At 45.7% G+C, this 23,694-nt stretch overlaps 1 protein-coding gene across 7 annotated transcripts in view; it reads right to left on the bottom strand.

The window, feature by feature from the left end:
- LOC137616496 (uncharacterized) overlaps positions 1-23,694 on the bottom strand; it is a 249,094-nt gene that overhangs the window by 182,944 nt on the left and 42,456 nt on the right. The gene's annotated exons all lie outside the window — the stretch shown is intronic.

Genomic DNA, 23,694 nt, shown 5'->3' with positions numbered 1-23,694 from the left:
AAAATGGAAGTCGACTTCCTCAGCACAACCGCTGTCTATGTCTCTGTCCTTGGGCACAAACAAGCTCTTCCCAAGGATGGAAGAGTGTCTGAGCTTGTCGACATCCATGGATGAGACACTAGAGAGGAAGCCCTCGGACACTGCGTCTAGATGGTCCAACCTCGAGCTTGCCCGCAAGATCGAAACTTGGCGACGAAACGCAAATGTGCTAGAGCCCGAGAGGAGGAAAGTACCCATGACCTTCCTGGAGCTTCCTTGTACAAAACCTCGGGTTGCAACCGAGGAGGGAAAGGACCTGGTAAGCCCCTTCCACGAGATGGAGAAGAGGAAGGGGTAAACCAGTCACCCCTTGCCCGACGGAGAAATCTTGAACGGAAAGCTCCCTGGCAAGACAGTTCCAGGGAATGACGAGGAAGGGCTAACCCAGGTTCTGGAATGGAGTTTTTATGATAAAACAAAGTTTTGTGAATACTTACCTGGCAGTTATATATACATAGCTAATAATCTCTATTTCGGCAGAATTTTTCTAAACGTGGCAACCGCCTTGTGGTGGTTGGGTGGAAACACCCGTTAAAGGGTGGTAGGAGGAATCATTCCCGTTTTCTGTTCTTCAGTTCATCTATGCCCGACCTGTCTCCGGAGGGGAGGTGGGTGGGCCTTCGAATGTATATATAACTGCCAGGTAAGTATTCACAAAACTTTGTTTTATCATAAAAACTCCATTTTTATGAATAGGACTTACCTGGCAGTTATATATACATAGCTGATTAACACACTTGGAGGAGGGTGATAGACAGTAAACATCGTTGGGGAAACAACCAAAAAGGCTGTAGGATAAATAAACACCTTGATTCCTTACCTGCTAAGGTAGCTGACTTCAAAGGTTCCTGCCTCTTGAGTCGCTTTCCCTTAGGAGTGTCAGCCAGGATGTGACCTGCAGTGCTGAAAACACTCAATCGAGTCTGTCAACGGGGTGAGACCCACAATCTGACTAGACTTCAGGACTACCTATTGCCCAAAATAAAAAACTGCAACCTTACCAAACCAACCACCTAACATTTGCAAAGTAGATAAAAATTATCTAACTAGACTGAGGTGACTGTACACAAGTCGAAGTCCTCAGACAACCAATAAAAAACACCAACCTACGCACAAGTATACAAAACTAAGGTTGAGGGGAGGTAGTAACTCCTTTGCCTAATACAGAAGCCGTAGCTACGTATGGGCCCACTGGGTCTGCTTGGTCGTCTCAAAAGACTTCAAGAGGTCATGTAAGTCCTTATCGCGAGACAAGTCCAAGCCTCTATGCCGACAGACAGAAGAGAGCATACTTTTGTACCCCTTGATAGTGGACACAGCTAGCTTAGCGTCCTGCCTGAGGTACAACAAGAAATCCGCAATCTGGCTCACAGAGGTAGTGGATGAGGAAATCTTGTGCTTCCTACACCAAGCTCTAAAAGTCTCCCACTTGGACTGGTAGACCCTCTGCGAAGAGACCCTCCTCGCTCTGGCGATAGCTTTCGCAGCTTGCGCTGAAAAGCCTCTCGATCTGACGAGCTTCTCGATAGTCTGAAGGCAGTCAGATTGAGAGCGAGGGGGTTTTGATGATATCTCTCGAAGTGGGGTTGTCTGAGCAGATTTGGACTTGCAGGGAGGCTACTTGGAAAGTCCATCAACAAGTCCACCACCTCCGTGAACCATTCCCTCATCGGCCAGAACGGAGCTATCAGGATCATTCGTCCCGAATCAAGGAGAGCGAATTTCCTGACTACCAGATTGATGATCTTGAACGGAGGAAAAGCATAGGTGTCCATCCCCGTCCAATCCATCAAAAAGGCGTCTACTGCTATTGCCTCCTTGTCCGGAACTAGGGAGCAATAGATGGGGATCCTCTTGGATAAGCTGGAGGCAAAAAGATCGATGAGGGGTCTCCCCCACAGCCTCCAGAGACTCTGACAGACCTGTTGGTTGAGGGTCCATTCTGTGGGAAGGACCTGCCCTTTCCTGCTGAGCATGTCCGCCCTCACATTCTTCTGTCCCTGAACAAACCTCGTCAGCAGGTTTATCCTGTTCTCCTTCGCCCAAAGAAGGAGCTCTCTTGCTGTCTCGAACAGAGACAGAGAGTGAGTCCCTCCTTGCTTCCTGATGTAAGCAAGAGCTGTGGTGTTGTCTGAGTTGACCTCCACAATCTTCCCAGACACCAAGTCCTTGAAGGCTTTTAGCCCCCAGAAAAATGGCCATCAGCTCCTTGTTGTTGATGTGCCATCCCAGCTGAATTCCTTCCCAATAGCCTGAGACCTCCTTGCTTCCTAGTGTTGCCCCCCAGCCTGACTCTGATGCGTCTGAAAACAACAATAGGTCTGGGTTCTTCTTGTGTAAGGAGATCCCTTCCCCTAACAAGGTTAGGTCCAGCCACCACTTCAGAAGATTCTTGACTTCTGTTGGAATGGGGAAGGAAAAGGAGTCTTCCTGCGTCTTTCTGTTCCACGTCTTAGAAAGAAAGTGCTGAAGAGGCCTAAGGTGGAGTCTCCCCAGAGAGACAAACTGTTCGAGGGAGGATAGAGTCCCCAGCAAACTCATCCACTCCTTCGCTGTGCACCTCTTCTTGACCAGGAAAGTTCTGACTTTTACGAGACACTTGGTCTGTCTTTCCTGAGAGGGAGAAGCCCGAAAAAGAACTGAATTCAGAACTATCCCCAAATAGAGAATAGTCTGATTCGGTCTGATCTGAGACTTCTCCCTGTTGATGACCAGGCCTAGATCTTGAGCCATCATAAAAGTCTTCCGTAAGTCCTCCAGACATTTCTCCCTCGATCGTGAACGAATCAGCCAATCGTCCAGATAGAAGGAAATCCTTATCCCCTCCTGATGCAGCCAACCTGACACATTTGCCATTATCCTGGTGAAGACTTGAGGAGCCGTGCTGAGACCGAAGCAAAGAGCTCTGAATTGGAAGCACTTGCCCTGCATTACAAATCTCAGGTACTTCCTTGAAGTCGGATGGATGGGGACATGGAAATACGCGTCCTGCAAGTCGAGGGACACCATCCAGTCCCCTGGACGTACTGACGCCAGCACCGACTGAGTCGTCTCCATGGAGAACTTTGTCTTCTCCACAAAGACGTTGAGAGAGCCGACACTCAGGACGGGTCTCCATCCGCCCGAGTTCTTGGGGACCAGAAACAGGCGATTGTAAAAGCCTGGGGAGGATAGATCCCGAACCGGTTCTATCGATCCCTTGTCTAGCATTTGGTCGACAAGGTCTATTAGGGCCTTCTGTTTCCCAGGGTCTGAGTACCGGGCTACTAAGGCCAGCGGAGCATCTGCGAGAAGAGGTTTTTTCAGAAAGGGGATCTTGTATCCTTCCTTGATGACTGAGAGGGACCAGGTGTCCGCCCCTCTCCTCTTCCAAGACTGCCAAAAACCTGACAGTCTTGCGCCTACTGTCTGGAGGAGACGAACTTCATTTTCTGGAGCGAGGTCTGAAAGAACCCCTGGTAGATCTTGGTCCTGATTCTTGCCTTCTCCCTCTAAAATCTGGTCTTGAAGTAGTCCTGCCCCGAAAGGGCTGCTGGAATCTCCTTTCCTCCCGTTTCGAAGAAGGAGGGGCTGCCAAGGGCTTACGAGCAGAACGAGATAAAAGGTCTTGGGTGGCTTTTTGGGCCAGAGAAAGCGTAATGTCATTAACCAGGGACTCGGGAAAAAGATGTTGAGAGAGGGGGGCGTAAAGAAGCTCAGACTTTTGTGCAGTGGTAACAGACCTAGAAGCAAAAGAGCAAAGCAGAGCTCTCTTCTTTAGGATCCCAGCTGAGAACAGCGCAGCCAACTCCTTCGCCCCATCTCTGAGGGCCTTGTCCATACAGGACATAATACTGGTAAGGTCCCTAGATCCTTCCATCTGGTCAGTTTTCCTTGCCAGAGTCCCAAGCGACCAGTCTAGAAAACTAAAAACCTCAAAGGCTCTAAAAATACCTTTGACGAGATGATCCAGCTCCGACATCGACCACATGACCTTGGCTGAGTTGAGAGCATGCCTTCTAGCAGAGTCCACTAAGCCAGAGAAGTCACCCTTGGAGGAGGAAGGAACTCCCAGACCCAAAGGTTCCCCAGTTGCATACCACATACCCGCTTTTGAAGCAAGACGAGCTGGTGGAAACGAGAAGGAAGTCTTAACTGCTTGTCTCCGCTCCCTCATCCAGTCATCAATCTTTGTAAGAGCCTTCTTTGCGGAAATAGACAGTTTCATCTTGATGAAGGCCGACTGTTTCTTGGCCTTCTTTCTGTTAAATTGGGACTGAGGAGATTGAGGGGCAGCAGGTTGGAATTCCTCTCCAAAAAGTTCAAGAAGGGAGCAAGAGAGAACTTTGTAATCTCCCGCAGTGTCGGCAGGATTATCATCGTCATCAGAAACATCCTCGAGGTCCTGATCCACATCTGCAATATCCTTCGAACGAGAAGAAGGTTCCTTAGAACCCGACAAGGGCAAATCAAAGGCATCGCCCTGCAAAAGACGGGTTGCATCCTGGAGTCCAGCGCTAGATGAATCCTTGGAACGAGAGGCAGTATCGTCCCGAAGAGGCAGGCTGGTATCGCCCTGGCACCGAGAACGAGAGGCAGAGTCGTTCTGATGTCGAGAGCGAGAGGCGGTATCGACCTGGTGTCGAGAACGAGAGGCGGTATCGTCATGGCGTCGTGAACGAGAGGCGGTATCGTCAAGGCGTCGAGAACTAGGGTTGGTATCGTCGTGGCGTCGTGAACGAGAGGAGGTATCGTCGTGGCGAAGCGAACGAGAGGAGGTATCGTGCTGGTATCGTGAACGGGAGGCGGTATCGTCTTGGCATCGAGAACGAGAAGCAGCATCGTTCGATAAAGTATCGTCTCGGTATTGAGAACGAGAAACCGTATCGTCCTGGTATCGAGAAGAAGTATCGCCTAGCGAAAACACACATTCCTCATCCTGGCGTAGAGAGGGAGAAGTTTTCTTAAGAGAAGAACTCCGTTCTCTCTTAGAAGCAGACTTCTTAATAGGTAACGAGTCGTCTTTGGCAGCTAAATGCTTGCACTAATGTAAAAAGTTGTTCCTGCATGACAGACATAAAGGATTTAGCAACATCAGCTGGGTCTTGCGGCCCCGACGGGGAGGGCTGACGAATCAAACTCGTAGAAGGGGGAGGATCTTCGGCAGTAGGCTTCGGCTTCGCCCTTTTCACAGGCACGGAGTCGAAATCATCCTCCGACGGACAAGGTTCATAACTGCTAGAACCGGGAGAGAAAGAACGAGACCGTTCGTCGCGGTTCCATCTCCTCTTAGTAGGTCTTGTAGCTTCAAATTCCATTTACGTCTGGACGAATTCGGAGAAGAAAACAACCCATCCGACACGTCTTTCCCGTGACGGTCAAGAGCAGCCTGGGAATCGACAACAGGACTTTCTGAGGCGACGGCTGACCGAGGGTACGTACCTCTCACCCCCTTTCGGTCATCAACGTACCTTCTCCCTTGGTCCTGGGAGCTTGGTAGAGGTCTAGGCCTAGGGTAATGACAGGTTCGGTCAGTCGCCACCTCCACTGCACTAACACAAGCACTTTCACTTTCCTTACTTTCCTTACCTTTAAAGGCCTCCAGTTGTTCTTTAATGGCCTTCAACTCGGCAGCCAGGCTAGCGTACCGAGGGTCATCCGTAGATACGGATCCTGTAGGAGGTGCAGGAGTTACTAACTCAAGGGAAGGATCAACTTCCAAAGAGGAATCAATTATAGGTTCAATAGATAAATCTACACTAAGTTCGTCTTCCTTACCACTAACAGACTTAGACTTAGACCTAGAAGCTCTCCTAACTCTATCGAGCTCTAGTTTACGCACATAGCGCTTCATAATTAACCAATCTTTCTCATCCAAAACTTTACATTCCCCGCACCTATTATTAAGGGCACAAACAAAACCCCTACAATTCGAACACACGGTGTGAGGGTCTACCGCCATTTTCGGTAGTCTCACCTTACATTCCTTATTCGCACAGACACGGTAATGACTTTTTTCACTCATAATGAAAACAGCAAAAAAGCTAAGAGATAACAAAAAACACGATCGCCAAAACCCCAAATCAGAGTACTTCACCAAAAAGCAGACTGGTACACCGAGCAGGGAAAGCGAAGAAAAACTCTTAATGACGGACCATCGTGTTGTCGATCCGGCCGGCAGAGATGAACTGAAGAACAGAAAACGGGAATGATTCCTCCTACCACCCTTTAACGGGTGTTTCCACCCAACCACCACAAGGCGGTTGCCATGTTTAGAAAAATTCTGCCGAAATAGAGATTATTAGCTATGTATATATAACTGCCAGGTAAGTCCTATTCATAAAAAGAAGAATGTTGCTCAGACCTCCCTGAAGATTCTTCCTGCTCTTGCATGTGCCATGCTCTGCGTTTACAGGGTAAAGACCGTGTTCTGGAAATACGCTCCAGAAGACTCGCCAGGCTGGCCATGTTGCGAAACCCCGACGGGAATCGCGGTCGCAATTGCCCTGGCGCTCACGCGATGGTAAATCAATGGTTTGCGCGTGGCCGAACGTGGAAGCGCAGACGAAAGTGAGCGAGGGAGCGCAGAAGGAGGGCGAGCGTGGTAGGAAGGGCGAGAGCTGGTGGTCGGAATCCGAAAGTTCACAGGCGAGCAATGGATACTGCAGGAATCAAGATCGCGCGATGGAACACCGTCGGTTCGCGCGATGGAGCACCGTCGGTTCGCGCGATGGAACACCATCGGTTCGCGCGATGGAACACCGTCGGTTCGCGCGATGGAACACTGTCGGTTCGCGCGAAGGAACACCGTTGGCGATGGAATACCGTTGATTGGCGCGCGGGCGAACATTGGCAGTTCAGACGCTTATCGTTTGGACTGAAAAATACACCTGCAGTGTTCCAGAGAGAAATGCAGAGTATTCTCCAAGAGTTCCCGAAAGCCAAGGTGGTTGTCTACATTGACGACATATTGATACTTGGGTCTTCTTTCGAGGAACACCTGAAACTGGTAGAACGAGTTTTGGCTACTCTCCAGAAGCACGGACTCAAGATAAAACTTGGGAAGTGTTCTTGGGTTCAAGCCGAGGTCCAGTATCTTGGTCATCTGGTTGGACGTTCTGGTATGCGTAAGCTACCAGAATACATCCAGAAAGTGGAAGACTTCCCTAAACCGACCACTGTGCGTGAGCTACGGGGATTCCTGGGCCTGGTCAACTTCCAACGGAAGTTCATCCCCATGTGCTCACAGATAGCCAAACCATTATCTGCGAAGACTGGAGGACGAAAATCTCAAGGAACTAGGAAACTGAAGTGGACTGCAGAAATGGACAGTGCCTTTGTGCGCTTGAAGGAACTGATCAAAGAGGACATTATGTTGTCATACCCTGACTACTCCGCTGATGCTAAGCCCTTGGAGTTGTTTGTTGACGCTTCGGGTGAAGGTGCTGGTGCTTGTCTGTGCCAGGAGTCCTTGGAGCATCCAGGGGAGCGTCGGGTTATAGCGTACGACTCTATGACTTTCCTTGACTGCGAGACCCGTTACTCTACCATTGAGCGTGAGTTGGCTGCTCTGCGATGGGGAGTGAAAACCTTCAGGGCCTTCCTTTATGGTCAGTTCTTCGTGATCCATTCTGATCACCGTCCCCTGATGTACCTTCATGACATGAAGATGGTGGACAGTCGTCTAGCACGGACACTGGAGGACCTGTCCGAATTTAACTTTATTGTTAATTACTGTCCAGGAGATCAGAATGCCGCCGCTGACTGGTTATCCCGCTGGCCCGCATTAACTGACTGTCTGTTAGCTACTGAACCCAGCACTCCGAAGTTGCCTACTGGACTGGCCTTGTATAAGGAGGTTCGTGGTGGTCCAGATTCTCTCATCGAATCCTTGGAGCTAGTCGTGAACTGCTGGACAGAAGGGTCAGGTGTCGCACCCGACTCTCCGCTGAAGGGAGCCAAGCTCCGGGATGCCTTAGTTCAGCAGTTTCTGAAAGACGCCGGTCGACTAGGCTTCAAACTGAACAAGACCAGCAGGAACAGGATCAAGGCAATGAGATTTCCAGGTACGGTCCCAGCTCTGGAGTTGCTATTGGCAGCATCAAAGTTATTGAACCTGGAAATCTGGGTCCATTGGGGTCCCACTTGTCCCGTAGTCTATCGTGATCCATCCGTGACTGAGCCTCAGTGTGTGCATCTTCAGTGTCTGTCTGGAGTGCATTTTAATCCTCTGATCGAGCTCCGCAATTACGTCCCTCCAACTGACGTGATTCTGGGCCATAAGGCGGAGGTAAAATCTCGTGCTCCTGACGCTGACGGCTTGATCACTGATGATCAGGAAGCGCCGGAGGATTGTCCTGTAATCCAGTACGTGACAGAAAAGGCACCTCGTCAGTCCAGTTGTACCCATGTGTATCAACACTCGGCAGTAGGTATAGTAATGATGCAGGAGACCTTATTTAGTGCTCTTGTTGATACAGGAGCACAGGTTTGTCTAGTAAGTGAGTCTGTACTGAGCCAACTTGGCATAGAGTACCAGGTACTGTCAGGAGAACAGCTAGAGGGGTTGACTGGTTTCTGCACCAGCATTCTAGGCTACGTCCAGTTAGAGGTGAAGTGTCCTTCTGGGTGGAGGCTACCGTTGTTTAACTATGCGGTGGTAGCTGCCAAAGACATTAACTTTTGTTTTGTTCTTGGTAGGAATATACTGGACGCAGCCTACCTGACACTGGATTCACCCTGAGAACAGTTGGTGTATGACCACACTACTGTTCTTCAGTTGTCTCCCAAGGTACTCTCAGTCTCCTCCCTGCATACCGAGACCACTGTTATGAAGGTAACTGATCCTGAATCTGATCAGGGAGTGTTCTCTGGAAATGCTCTTCTGTCCTTCAGTCAGGTGTCCAAGATCCAAGGAGATCATCGACAGATTCAATCTGTCATTAAGATGATCTACGCTGGGGTTCCTGCATCTCGAGTTCCACGCTCCTGTCTACCCTATAGGAGATGTTGGTCGAACCTGGAAGTTCACCAGGGTTTGCTAGTGAAGCGGAACCCAGACGGCTCAGTAGTCCCAGTAGTCACCTTCAATGTCCTGATTGACCTAGTTGCCGAGACACACCTCCAGAATGCTCACTGGGGGATCGGAAAAATGAGTGCAATGCTCCGTCGACTCGTCTGGCACAGATCTTTGATTAATGTAATCAGAGATATGTGCCGGACGTGTTGGGAATGTCAGACTTGTAAGGTCTCAAGGGAGGTGGTTGCCCCTCCGACCTTGAAAATAGTGACCTCTTCTCCCTTTGAACTGGTTGCTATGGATCTTGTGAGTCTCCCAACAACCAGTACTGGTTTTATTGGGTGTCTGATGGTAGTCGACCATTATTCCAAGTGGGTGACGGCAGTACCCATAAGGAATAAGAAGAGCAGTACGATATGCCAGGCGCTTGAAGACCGAGTTTTTCCTGTTATTGCTCGTGTTCCAGTCCGGATATTGACTGATAACGGCCCTGAATTTATTTCCCAGGAATTTACTGAGTTGTTGGAGCGGTACAGTGTTGTACATGTGAAAACAACTCCGTATAAACCTTCTAGTAACGGTGCAGTGGAGCGAGTGAATCGTACCATTGGTGAGTTACTGAGGGTGATTTCTGGGGAATCTCGGAAATGGGACCAGTTCTTATCCCGAGCAGTTCTCAGCTACAACCATTCCCACCACACTGAGATTGGCTGTACTCCAGCTGAGAACATTCTGAAGGGTGCTCACGATGTTGATAGTATCCCGTTGCTATCAGCAGAAACGAGAGACCCATGGGCTGAAGAACATCCTCGGTACAAACCGTTTAAAGAGGGTCTCTGGTGCTTAAGAAGGTGCACCTGTTGGGACACCTTCTGACGAACAAGCTCATCCCTAGGTTTGAGGGGGTGTTCCGTGTTACTAAGGTACACGAGAATAAGGTCACCTATGAGCTAAAGAGACTGCCTGATGGTGAACTGGTAAAAGCTCACCATATCCAGTTAAAGGCCTGGTTTGAACCTCCAGTTTATCTTAGGAGGCACTTTCTCTGGTATCCGAAGGGTCCTGATCCTGTAACAGAGACTCTGAATAGTCCAAAACTCATGGATGACAGTCCTGTTTCTTCTGAAATCTCTGAGAGTTCTAGTTCTAGTAGTGATGGCGACTCCTATGGGGTGGCTGCAGTAGTGGCGTCCTACCTTCTGTCTCGAGATTGTAACAAGTCCCGACGACAGAGGAAAAGTCACCATCCTACTAGGGCTACTACTCAGCCTAAGCCCATTCTTAAGCCAGCTAGGACTTACGAGAGAAAGAAAGCACTGGATGCTTGGTTATATCCTCCGGAAAATTGTGATGAGACTCCTGTGTTAAAGCCTGAATCGTTTCGAGATCATTTGGTCCTCCAACTATAGGAGAACAGCCCCACTGAAATGTGTAAAACCCCTATTTTGTCTCCCGAGTCAGTGGTTCACTGTCCTGTTCCTGAATTGCCAACGCCCCAGTTCTTAGCTTCTTCTTTCCAAGAGGAAGGTATCGTTCATCCTCCGGGGAGTTGGGAATTCTGGGAAGTTTCCAGTATTCCATTATTGGAACTAACTTCTGTTGGTTCCAGAGTTCCAGTCCAGATTGGCCAAGACCTGCTGCTTTAGAAAGCCTTGTTTCTGAATCGGCAGTGTCTATTTATCCTGATAATGACTTTCTCGGCTTTTTGCCACCTGATTGTGACGACCGACTGTCGCCTGAAGATCCCACCCTTAGTGGATTTAGTCCCCCATGGACTAGGTCAAAAGGTCCTGTTCTTGACCTACCTTTAGTTCAGCCTCGAGTCCTGGAGTGGAGACCTCGTCTCACTGACCAGACAAATATTATAGAGAGGGAACCATCCTCCATTCCTGAGTCACCTCAGAATACAAACCCTTTCATACATTCTGATGGTAGGTTAAAACACCGGTCAGAGCTCGAGGATGAAGTGGCACAGTCAGGTGTATCTAACCTGAACGTTACAGCACTGTTTGGGTCGCCCGAAACACAACGTTGCCCCGCGTCATCGCCTGATTTTTCGGGATTTTTATTGTCCTCTTCTGAGTCTACGGATTCTGTCTCTGGTTTACCTCAAAGTATGTCGATCACCCGCAGATACCAACTGTTATGCGAGCTTATCGATCGATTAAAGACACCCAGCCTGTATCTGGAGAGTCGCCGGCTTAGCCTGTCTTCTGTGCTGCGAGATATTAATATGGCTCGCCAGCAGATTGCTGAATCCCGGCGCATGTCCCGAGACAGAATTTTGAGACTCAGAAGAACTATAAATCTCCCACGGAATTAATCTTGGTACAGTTTTTAAAGAAAGTTTTGATAGTAATTACCCTTTTTTGTTCTTATTAGTCATATGGTAATTCCCACATTGGGTATTTGAAAGGCTGAGAAAGGGACACGTGGTGTGAGGAAATCTTTATTTAGTCACGGTGTCTGTAATTTTTGCATTATTGTTGTACTGTAAATTGACCTTGACCGTGACAATTATAATAGATTCAATAAATTGCTTTTATCATGTAATACCTTTAGTCCAAAATCAATGAGTTTTGTATGTTTTTAAATTGATTTTGGACTACAATGAATGTAATCTTTTGACTAATCCTGAGTGTATACCTGTAATACTGATGTTTTCTGTATAGTATAATGGAAATTGTTATGTTGTATATTATTGAAGCATTGTTGGGAGGAATACACAATAATCTAACTTTTTATTTGTAAGTACTGGATCTCCATTGTGTTTAAAAGGTTGTCTGTTCCTATTGCTTTTTGTTAAGTCATGAGTCTGTGGAAAAAAATGTATTATACCTAATGTAAATTCATGTAATTTGATATGTAACTTAAGGAAGGGATGATGAATTAAATCTTTAGTTGATCATCCTACCTTTTTACTGAATTTTTTTTTTGCAAGGTAAATTTTCTTTTTCCACTTGAATGTACAGAGTTTGTGTAGGGTGTTGCTGTCAGTTACGAGGCATTTTTTGGATGGGCTTGAGGGCTAATGGGGGGGAATGCAATATATAAGGGTTTGTGACTGAGAAAACTTTAGTGGTTTGTGTGTGTATGAAATATATTTTATTTTTTTTTTTTTTCTTTTGTATCCCTCAAGCCCCCCTTTTTCCAAAAATGTCTTAATTTGTTATTGTTCCTTTCCAGGTATTGACAGCAGCCCCTACACTCAGTAGGGAGTGTAAGGGAGAGCGAATTTAGAATATTTCCTGTTATCAGTCTGTACTAGTCTGTGATGCTGTTCTATATCCATACCTTGTAACTAGAAGTAAGCTACTGTGTTGCTATATGAGAGTGTCATGAACATTAAATAGTTAACAGGAGCTATTGAAATGGCATATCTGGTCAGAGGCCCAAGAAGTGAATTCCGATGTTAGGAAGAGGGTGACTTTTGAGTTTAGTATGAATTCAGACTTATTCAAAACCCCTTCCAAGATTGAGAGATTTCAAATGTGTTGTTGACAAAATTTTTGAGACATTGTTATTGTGGGCCTACAGAGACCTGCAGAGCAGCGTATGCAGCTGAACTGTTCAAAGAAAAATTGTAAGTGACTTTGCAGCTTAGTGGTGAACTGGATATTGAAGGGACAGTATTGATTCAGGGGAAAGTATGGTAGCACAGTATTTTCACAGATCTATATTTTCTTATGAGTAATTTCTAGTTTGTTTGTTATTTGTGGAGCTGGAGTGTAAAGGACTGATAATTTTGCCCTAAATTTGGTTATTGGAACTGACAGATAAATACTTAAAAATAAATATTTTTTCTCTTGCTTATACAATATGCAAAAGGGATGCTAATTTTTTCATTTAATTGATTATTCAAATTGATATGATATTCCTAACAGTTTTCTGCAAATAAATTTTTTTGTTTTTATGTATACAGTATTTAATTTCAGAAACCTCCCACCACGGCCCCCCTTCCCCAGCCACTGTTTTTAAGATCTCTTAAGTACCGTAATTTATCATAATTCTTTCCTCCCACACTGTGTCCCGTAATTAATTAAACAATATTTCCTTTCACCAAATGTTCTTATACTTGTACTTATGATCAGCAAGCAAAAGGGAGGCGAAGCAAACGGGTAAGTCAGGTTCTAGCTGGGTCCCCTTGCCCAGTATAAATCAAGGGGTGGTGCCCAGAGTTCCGTTCTCTTGACCTGTTACTTAGGTTTTTAGGGTATTCCACCATTGTATATTTGTTGTGTAGTGAACGTCGGGTTGCGGTCGGCATTCGGACACTAGGCAGTTCGGGTGCTACCTCTGGCTACAGTCCGCAAACCACTACAATGGCGACCGTGAAAGGTCCATAGAAGAGTCCACGATTGAAGTCCACGGACTAAGCTGCAGCGCAAGGTTGCGCTGGTAGGACAATCAGGAACTGATGACGCCCATGAGGGCCGGTGGACCAGCAAGCTGACCTTAGCAGTAGCGATCCTCCGAAGAGTGTCTCTATGATTGGTCCCTCTCATGAGAGAGATGATCACTTCAGGAGAGACTTGCCTAAGACTATGCTCCGCCCCTGAAGGAAGAGAGACTCAGCAAGGGGAGGAGTGTCGTCTAGGCGAAGACAGCAACAGCAGTCGGAGTCTGTGAAGTGACTAAGATGTAGGCTGTTCTCCCTCGGAAGGGGGAAACAACCTTCCTCGAAGATGAAGTGTTGATCAGGTGTTGCCACGGGCATACTTCTAAGAGAAGGGATGACGTCCATGATGACACCCATGAGGGCCGGTGGATCAGCAAGCTGACCTTCAACAGTAGCGATCCTCCGAAGAGGAGTCTCTATGAGTGGCCCTTTTCGCGAACGAGAGAGGTGAACACTTCGTAGAAGAGACTTGCCTTTATGCTCCGCCCCTGAAGGAAGAGAGACTCAGCAAGGGGGGAGAGTAGTCTGGGCGAAGGCAGCAACGCAGTCGGAGAAGATGAATTTATGAAGATGTGGGAAGTTCTACCTTGGAAGGGAGAAACCTCACACCTGGGGAGGAAACTTTCCCTCGGAAGGGAAAGTTGTCCAACCCCTGGAGGCGAACCTCCTGGTTAGCGTTCTAAGATGATCTGAAGTGCTGGTCATGTTGTCACGGGCGTACTTCTAAGAGAAAGGATGATGCCCATGATGACATCTGAGGGACGGCAGTGACAGCAGATTCCCCAGGCATGAACAGAACAGCTCTGCTTCATCGGCACTCTTGAGCGGCCCGCACACGCTCAAATTTTTGGAGAGCAAATTATTTGACGGTTTGACGTTCGCCCTACAAGCTCAAAGTTCTCATCAAATTTTCATTTTGCTCCCGAGTGTCATCATGAATGCATATACAGCGTTGGCTCTTGGCTTAGCGTTGAAGAGCACACAGAAACGAAAGAGACGAAATTGGGCCCACCAATGGTATTTGTGTCGTAAAGGATTTGGTCATGCTCCTTTATTAAATGAACTGAGAATTAGTGAACCTGATGTTTTCAAGAACTTTCTTCGCATGGACGGAGAATCATTTGACAAACTAGATCTTGTGAGACCATATATAACCAAAGAAAACACAGTTATGCGTTGTGCGATATCACCATTTGAAAGACTCTCAATAACTCTCCGTTTCTTGGCTACTGGAAACACATTCAAAGACCTGAAATTCCTGAGTACCATTTCTACTCAAGCCATTGGTGGTATCGTTATAAATTTAGTTATAGAAGTCTGTTTCATGGTCACTCAGGAACCAAAGAGCATCAAAACACCATAGTGACGGCTCATAAATTTCATCTGCTCCTGCTCCAGATCTGCTTGAGTCTTTTATTTTCTTTAATTCTTTTCGGAAGCTCGTCCGCAGTGAGTTTATTTTCTTCTTCAGCACCTCCTTCGTCCCTTCCGGATAATAATCACGGAATTTCTGTAGAAGAGTCTCATTAGCCATATCTTTTTTATTTCTGTCACTATAACAGTGACTTTTAATGTTCCAAAGTTGTGGTAAACTTCTATAAACATCAATAAGCTCAAGAAGAAATTTCTTTTCATGTTTTATTGGAGCCATGATGACGATGAGCCTCGCACGTCCTCCTCAGATTATGTCATATCACTAACTAATTTGTGCAAATTATTGCTAGGTACCACACACACACACACACACACACACACAAATTATTTGACGTTGGCTCAAAAAATATCTACTGAAATCAGATCAGTAAAAAATTTAACATCAAACCTTTTAGGCCATCAAATTACGCCACACACGATCAAATTCATGTCAAATAATTTGACATCAAAATATTGGACCAAAAATTTGAGCGTGTGTGGGCCGCTTTAGTCAAACAAAGAAAACTGCATAGCTAACTGAGGAAAAATAAAATTAATTATTTAACAGAAAATGCCCTAGGGAGGAATTCTGAAGAGGACTCCCACGGGAACAACATAAAAATAAGTATTGCGCCCTCCCTTACCCAGTTGACATACACGGGAGAAGGGGGAGCGGAGTAACTGTAATAAAAACCAGAATTAAAATCAGCCAAGAATATTCACTAATAGTAAGAACCACTGATCCTACGATGGGAAATGTTCCCGACGGAGAAAACGCTGAAAAGTTAAAATTACAATTATAATTTCACTAAAATAATTGAGACAGACAATCGGAAGCGCAACCTAACCCGCGAACGGGAAAGGTGCTCTTCCCATTAGTACACTGTTGTTGAAAGGTGAACGACCTTGAGAAGAGAAAGACCATAGTCAATCTCTGAGAGGCCACACTCCCTTCGCTCAGTAATCCATGTTTCCCGTAGGAAAAGGACAAAGGCGAAGACAACAGTTGAATGAGGAGGGTCCAGGCGATGACGATTCCCCTGCGGCGGCCGAGTCAAGGGTTATATGCTGACGGGAAGACCGATGGACCGGAGGGGGAGAGGTCGTTCCCCACGAAGTGGAAGTGTCCTGGCCTTGGGCAAGTGTTGTGTCATATATGTATCACACGCACAGCACAAACACTGCAAAGGAAACATACCACATTTCTATACACATATATATACATAAACATTAAGAATGTTTTCATATGTCTATGTCTACATCTATATCTATACATATATATATATATATATATATATATATATATATATATATGTGTGTGTGTGTGTGTGTGTGTGTATACATACATACATACATACATGCATACATGTATGTATGTATGTATGTATGTATGTATGTATGTGTATATATATATATATATATATATATATATATATATATATATATATATAAATGAAAAAGTAAGTTAAAAGACAAAAGTTAATGGCAGTCCAGAACAGGGCTGGGGAGTCGGAGTCGAGGAGTCGGAATTGGAGTCGAGGCCAATTTATGGACTAGAGGAGTCGGAATCAGAGTCGGTAAAATTCCACCTAACTCCGACTCCGACTCCTCAAAAATGAAATTTTTGCGCTGGAGAAATATTCTCTTTTGGTATCCTAAGTCACATTTTTTCAAAGTTGCTCAAAAAACGTTTCATATTACCCGCCGTTTTCTTTAACACCCTCTCGAATAAAGGCAGTCACTGGGAAACACATATAGCTCCTGCCATCTCTTGTCCATAAGACAAACCAAAACAATAATATTATACATGCGATCAGCTGTTCTCTCCACGCACGAGTCTCTGGACATTAAAGTTTATTTCATGATTAACTCTTCATTTAATCACCATTAGCCATTTAAAAAGTAGGAGTTGTTACTGATTCATTGTTTTATGCATCACGTATATGAATACTGTAATCTTAGAATTAAGTCATTATTGATATGTAAACATTGTGAAATGACAGGTGTTTTGATTACAGTTTTGTGTAGCCTAGGAAAAGCTGAAGCCAAGAAATTACGTGAAATGTTTTCAATAAACCAAGTACTTACTAGGCTAGTTAGTAGGCTGTATCGTTATGTATCCAATTCCCATGATAATGAATATTAGTCATGCCCTGTTATTCAGATGAGCAAATAAAAACTATTTTATAGGAAATATATATCGAAGAAATGAAGGCATAGCCATATTTTTTTTAAATAAGAGTCGGAGTCGGTTCTAAAAAATTATAGGAGTCGGAGTCGGATGTTCCGAGTCCCGACTCCCCAGCCCTGGTCCAGAATAGGCGAGGAGGAAGAGCAGAAACAACCGATCTACATCCAAACCAAAAGTAAAGTGAGCTAAATCACAGGTGTTTGAGCGGAAGTGGTAGCAAGCTACCACCCACTATCCCACCCCACTAACTAGCGGTGTGGGTAGTTAACCCTTACTTAATTTTAATTGCTCGTCATTTCAGCTCCGCCGAAAGTATAACCCCTAATAAATGGCGTGGTTTGAATTCCAGTTACAGAACAAACACATTTTAGATACAATTGCTTGAAAGATATTTCTCAGAATCCTTGAACTTTTAAAAAGTTGCAGTCTATCAAATAAGATCTGACATACAGGACTGAATACATTCAAACCTTTTGAGCAAGTTCTATGAGAGCTGAGAGTTCAGCATGTTAACTGTTTATCCAACTCTCAGCAATAGGAGGCGTATTACTTTATGAAAACATCATATGGTGTGATCACATTTGAACTTGCTCCAACTGCAATATTTTTTCATTACAACATATGAACGAATAAAAGATAAAAATGATATTTTAATTATGAAATAAATTTTTGAATATACTTACCCGGTGAATATATAGCTGCAACTCTGTTGCTCGACAGACAAACTGTACAGAAAAAACTCGCCAGCGATCGCTATACAGGTTGCGGGTGTGCCCAACGGCGCCATCTGTCGGCCAGATACCAAGCTCTATGTAAACAAAGACTCAATTTTCTCCTCGTCCCACTGTGTCTCTATTGGGGAGAAAGGGAGGGTCATTTAATTTATATATTCACCGGGTAAGTATATTCAAAAATTTATTTTATAATTAAAATATCATTTTTAAATATTTAACTTAGCCGGTGAATATATAGCTGATTCACACCCAGGATGGTGGGTAGAGACCAGTAATATATGTTTACATTTTATGAGCTAAGAGTTTTTATTTCATTTTAGAAGTTATCAAAATAACAAAAACAAAATAAATAGGGACCTGGTAAGGAAGTCGACTTGAACGATTACTCTGCCTTATAAGTACATCTTCCTTACGGAGCCTCGCGATCCTCTTAGGATGCTGATCGACCCCTAGGAGCTGAAGTATCAAGGGTTGCAACCCATACAACAGGACCTCATCAAACCCCTAATCTAGGTGCTCTCAAGAAATGACTTTGACCACCCGCCAAATCAACCAGGATGCGAAAGGCTTCTTAGCCTTCCGGACAACCCATAAAAACAACATTAAAAAACATTTCAAGAGAAAGATTAAAAGGATATGGAATTAGGGAATTGTAGTGGTTGAGCCCTCACCCACTACTGCACTCGCTGCTACGAATGGTCCCAGTGTGTAGCAGTCCTCGTAAAGAGACTGGACATCCTTTAGATAAAAAGACGCGAACACTGACTTGCTTCTCCAATAGGTTGCGTCCATTATACTTCGCAGAGATCTATTTTGCTTAAAGGCCACGGAAGTTGCAACAGCTCTAACTTCGTGCGTCTTCACCTTAAGCAAAGCTCGGTCTTCCTCACTCAGATGTGAATGAGCTTCTCGTATTGAACAGTCTGATAAAGTATGATAAAGCATTCTTTGACATAGGCAAAGATGGTTTCTTAACTGAACACCATAAAGCTTCAGATTGGCCTCGTAAAGGTTTGGTACGCTTTAAATAGAACTTAAGAGCTCTCACAGGGCATAAGACTCTTTCTAGTTCATTGCCTACAATCTCCGATAAGCTGGGAATATCGAAAGATTTAGGCCAAGGCCGAGAAGGCAGCACATTTTTGGCTAGAAAACCAAGTTGTAGCGAACAGGTGGCTTTTTCTGACGAAAATCCGATGTTCTTGCTGAAGGCATGAATCTCACTGACTCTTTTAGCTGAGGCTAAGCATACCAGGAAAAGAGTCTTTAGAGTGAGATCTTTCAGGGAGGCTGATTGTAGCGGCTCAAACCTGTCTGACATGAGGAATCTTAGTACCACGTCTAAATTCCAACCAGGGGTAGCCAAACGATGCTCCTTGGTGGTCTCAAAAGACTTAAGGAGGTCTTGAAGATCTTTATTGTTGGAAAGATCTAAGCCTCTATGCCGGAAGACCGGTGCCAACATGCTTCTGTAGCCCTTGGTAGTGGGAGCTGAAAGGGATCGTCCTTTTCTCAGGAAAATCAGCTATTTGAGCTACAGAGGTACTGGTCGAGGATACAGAAACTGACTTGCACCAGTCTCGGAAGACTTCCCACTTCGATTGGTAGACTCTAATGGTGGATGCTCTCCTTGCTCTAGCAATCGCACTGGCTGCCTCCTTCGAAAAGCCTCTAGCTCTCGAGAGTCTTTCGATAGTCTGAAGGCAGTCAGACGAAGAGCGAGGAGGCTTGGTGTACCTTCTTTACGTGAGGCTGACGTAGAAGGTCCACCCTTAGAGGAAGACTTCTGGGAACGTCTACTAGCCATCGAAGTACCTCGGTGAACCATTCTCTCGCGGGCCAGAGGGGAGCAACTAGCGTCAACCTTGTCCCTTCGTGAGAGGCGAACTTCTGCAGTACCTTGTTGACAATCTTGAACGGTGGGAATGCGTATAGATCTAGATGCGACCAATCTAGGAGAAAGGCATCTATATGTATTGCTGCTGGGTCCGGGACTGGTGAGCAATATATTGGGAGCCTCTTGGTCATCGAGGTTGCAAAGAGATCTATGGTTGGTTGGCCCCAAGTGGCCCAAAGTCTCTTGCATACATCCTTGTGGAGGGTCCATTCTGTTGGAATTACTTGCCCTTTCCGACTGAGACAATCTGCCATGACATTCAAGTTGCCTTGGATGAACCTCGTTACTAGTGATATGTTTTGACCTTTTGACCAGATGAGCAGGTCCCTTGCGATCTCGTACAACGTCAGTGAGTGGGTCCCTCCTTGCTTGGAGATGTACGCCAAGGCAGTGGTGTTGTCCGAGTTCACTTCCACCACTTTGCCTCGAAGGAGAGACCTGAAGCTTTTCAAGGCCAGATGTACTGCCAGCAGCTCCTTGCAGTTGATATGCATGATCCTTTGACTCGAGTTCCACAGTCCCGAACGTTCCCGACCGTCTAATGTCGCGCCCCAGCCTACGTCCGATGCGTCCGAGAAGAGAACGTGGTTGGGAGTCTGAACAGCCAGGGGAAGACCCTCTCTTAGGTTGATATTGTCCTTCCACCAAGTCAGACAAGACTTTATCTTTTCGGAAATCGGGATCGAGACCGCTTCTAGCGTCTTGTCCTTTTTCCAGTGAAAAGCTAGATGGTATTGAAGAGGACACAAATTGTTCCACGGATGACAGCGTCCCTACCAGACTCATCCACAGCCTGACTGAGCAGCGTTCCTTCTTCAGCATCTTCTGGATGGATAGCAGGGCTTGATCTATTCTGGGGGCTGATCGTCTTGTTGTTCAGCAACGTCCTCATCAGATAGTTCCTCATCCGAAAACTGATGAGGAAACGGCAACGGAGTGGGCAACGTCTGGCTCGCTGAGTCCGGTCGCACTGGTGCACGCGTGACGGAGCCGGACGCAACATCATGGAACTGCTGCAGTGTCTGTGAACTGTCAACAACCATGGGTGCGCGAGGAAGCACAGCGTCCACCCGAGACTGTCTAGACCGTCTGGGTTGTGCAGTCAACACCATACCGGGTTGCTGAGGTTGACGCACTGCGTCAAAACAAGTCACCTCTGCTGGTTGTTGAACGTCCTGAACGTCAACAACCACCTCCGAGCGTCGCTTAACGTCAACGTGCGGCTGGCAACCCACACTGGGTCGCATCGGTGGAGGAACCACCTCAACTGGCAGACGCGAGAAGGTTACCTCAGCGTCAACAGGACGCACAACCGACCGGTTGGAAGGTTGTTGGCCAGAAGGTTCGGCAGCAACCTTCTCCGCATTAAAGTCCTCTATCAAGGACGCAAGCTTGGACTGCATGTCTTGCAGCAAAGCCCATTTAGGGTCTACGGGAGCAGGTGCGGCAACAGATGGGGTTAGCGACTGAGGCGGTACCGCTTTCCATCCCTGAAAGCCTTGTTTATGCATGACATAATTGTACAGCAAAACTTCAAAGGCTCGAAAACAGCTGTGAAGTTGACCTGTAAAAAACTTGGAGCGTCTCCTGGCCAGGCGCCAGGGAGAGTCTACGAGATTTGAGAAGTCTATCTGGGCAGAGGCATGAACTCCCAAGCCGAGAACTTCTCTCGTGTCATATCAGACTCTCGCTCTATAAGCCAGTTTAAAAGAAGGGAAAGCAAAGGCTGTATCCCCCAAACTCCTCCTGGTGATAAACCAGTCGCCTAGCAAACGTAAAGCTCTCTAGGAGAGCGAGAGAGCACTAGCTTATAAACAACGGCTTCGAAGTAGCTAGGCCTAGTGTAAGCTCTGACGTTTAGGCGAACGAGGAGCAGCAGTTACAAAAAGATCCGGACAAAGATCCTTAAAAAAAATCATCATGATTTAATTAAAGTCCATAGAGGGCTAAGCAGCTTTAGGCTCCTCTCCATCTGACAGAGTCCTCAAGGGAATATCAGTAGGAGGGGGAACAGCAACTTCCTCATCTACAGGAACCTTGTCCGATAAAAGCTGAGTCTCAAGCAAGGGAGAGACCTACCGTGGTGGCAATGCTTTACAAGCAGAGTCCACACTCACTGGTGCATTAGTAGCGGACCAGGACGCAACGTCATGTAACTGCTTGACAGTCTGTGAACTGTCAACAACTGAACTGTCAACCACAACAGGTGCGTGAGGACGCACAGCGTCCACTCGAGACTGCTTTGACTGCCTAGACTGAGCAGTCAAAACAACTCTAGAATGCGGAGGTTGACGCACAGCGTCAAAACAAGTCAACTCCGATTGTTAGCGAACGTCTTGAACGTCAACAGGAGCATCAGCAAGTGGCCTAACGTCCAAATGCGGCTGAAAATCCACACGAGACCGCATCGAGTGTGGTTCTAAACAACCTGACTGACGTGACTTAGCTACGCCAACGTCAACAGGAAGCACAAAGGGACGTTAGGTTGGCTGAAAGCCAGGATATCGATGAGATAAACGGCTAGACTCAACGGACTAATCGGCAGAATAGTCTTCCATAAGGGAGGCAAGCATATTCTGCATGTCTTGCCGTACAACCCATTAAGGATCAACGGAAATGGTTGTGGTAAGAGACGAGGGTAACGTCTGTGACCGCAACACTTTGCCAACAAAAAAAAAACTCTCGGAGTCTGTGTTACGCTTTTGTTAGGCGGCGAGCAGTTATCCGATGACTGCATAGGGTCAGAGCTGTCCTAATGGCTGTAACCAGGACGCTGGACCTGTCCTGAAAGGACTGACTTTCGCTTAAGGGCTTCGAAACCTTGTGACAGGTTTCTTATGCGAAAAGCCTTCGGATGACGAGGAGAAAAAACGTCTCTCTCGTCTTATGGTAGGGGAGATCTTGGTAAGATACACCCGATACCATAGAGGGAAACGTCTGTTCGTTGATCAAGGCCTCTCGAACCCATAAGTCGTTCGACATTACTTCTCCCCTGTTTGGGAGCTTGCAAGAGGTCCCGGACTAGGTGAACGACAGGCACGAACAGACGAACCCTCGGACGCAACACTGTAACACTTTGCGCAATATCACTTTATCACTTCGATTTTCTGTTTTGCACTTATTTCACTGAAATCGAAACTTTTACTGATTTCTACCTGAAGCACGCAATTCTACCCTTCATCAAAAGGTAGTAATTGCAAAATCAGTCGTATAATGCAAGCTCATTAATACCAGCAAAAAACAGAAAACATATCTTAAGATAAAAAATTCAGTGGCTGGGGGAGAGACTAAACACTAGTTCATATAAACTACGTTTTCAATCTCTCACTGCACATAGCCTGGGGACGAGAATAAAAAACTAAAAACGTTTTATCCTTTCTCCCCGTACAGAGACTAGGGACGAGAGTAACTCGAGAACAACGTTACCCGCTTGAACGGAACGTTTTCTCTCCTCTCTCTCCCTCCGTCTCTATCTCTCTCTCTCTCTTTCTCTCTTGATTTCGCACCTAAGAGAAGAGCCCAATTACATTTCGTCAAAAAAACATGTTATTTGACCAAAGGAAAAAACTGAAAGGTTTTTCAATTAAAAAGTTCCTTTAAAAAAGAATTTAAAACATTTAAGCTTTGAAAGAATAATGAACAAAACGTCAGAATCGATTTACTCTTTCTGCAAAGTGAAACCGTGATACTCTCTCTCTCTATCGTAACGATAGAGCGCAAACTGCGTAGTATAAATAAACTAAACGTTAGTTCATCTTTGAAAACAGTACGAAGACTATTCAAAGAAATTCTTTCATAAAATATTTATTAAAAATATTCATTTAAAAGGTTTTAAATCATTAGCTCTTTAAAAGCTATTTACGATTGCAAAGGGCTCAACGTTGTTTAACTTCGGTTTCCAAGTTAGGACCGCCTACTCTCAGGAAAGGTGGCATATAAACAAAACATTAACATTTATTATTATATGTTTATAATAAATGGAAAGTTAATCGAAGAGGCCTAATAAAGGCGGAGAGATATAAA

The sequence above is a fragment of the Palaemon carinicauda genome, chromosome 22 (assembly GCF_036898095.1).
Source record: "Palaemon carinicauda isolate YSFRI2023 chromosome 22, ASM3689809v2, whole genome shotgun sequence".
NCBI classification, from domain to species: domain Eukaryota; kingdom Metazoa; phylum Arthropoda; class Malacostraca; order Decapoda; family Palaemonidae; genus Palaemon; species Palaemon carinicauda.
The sequence above is the reverse complement of the archived record's forward strand: the minus strand, read 5'-3'. Positions and strand labels throughout refer to the sequence as shown.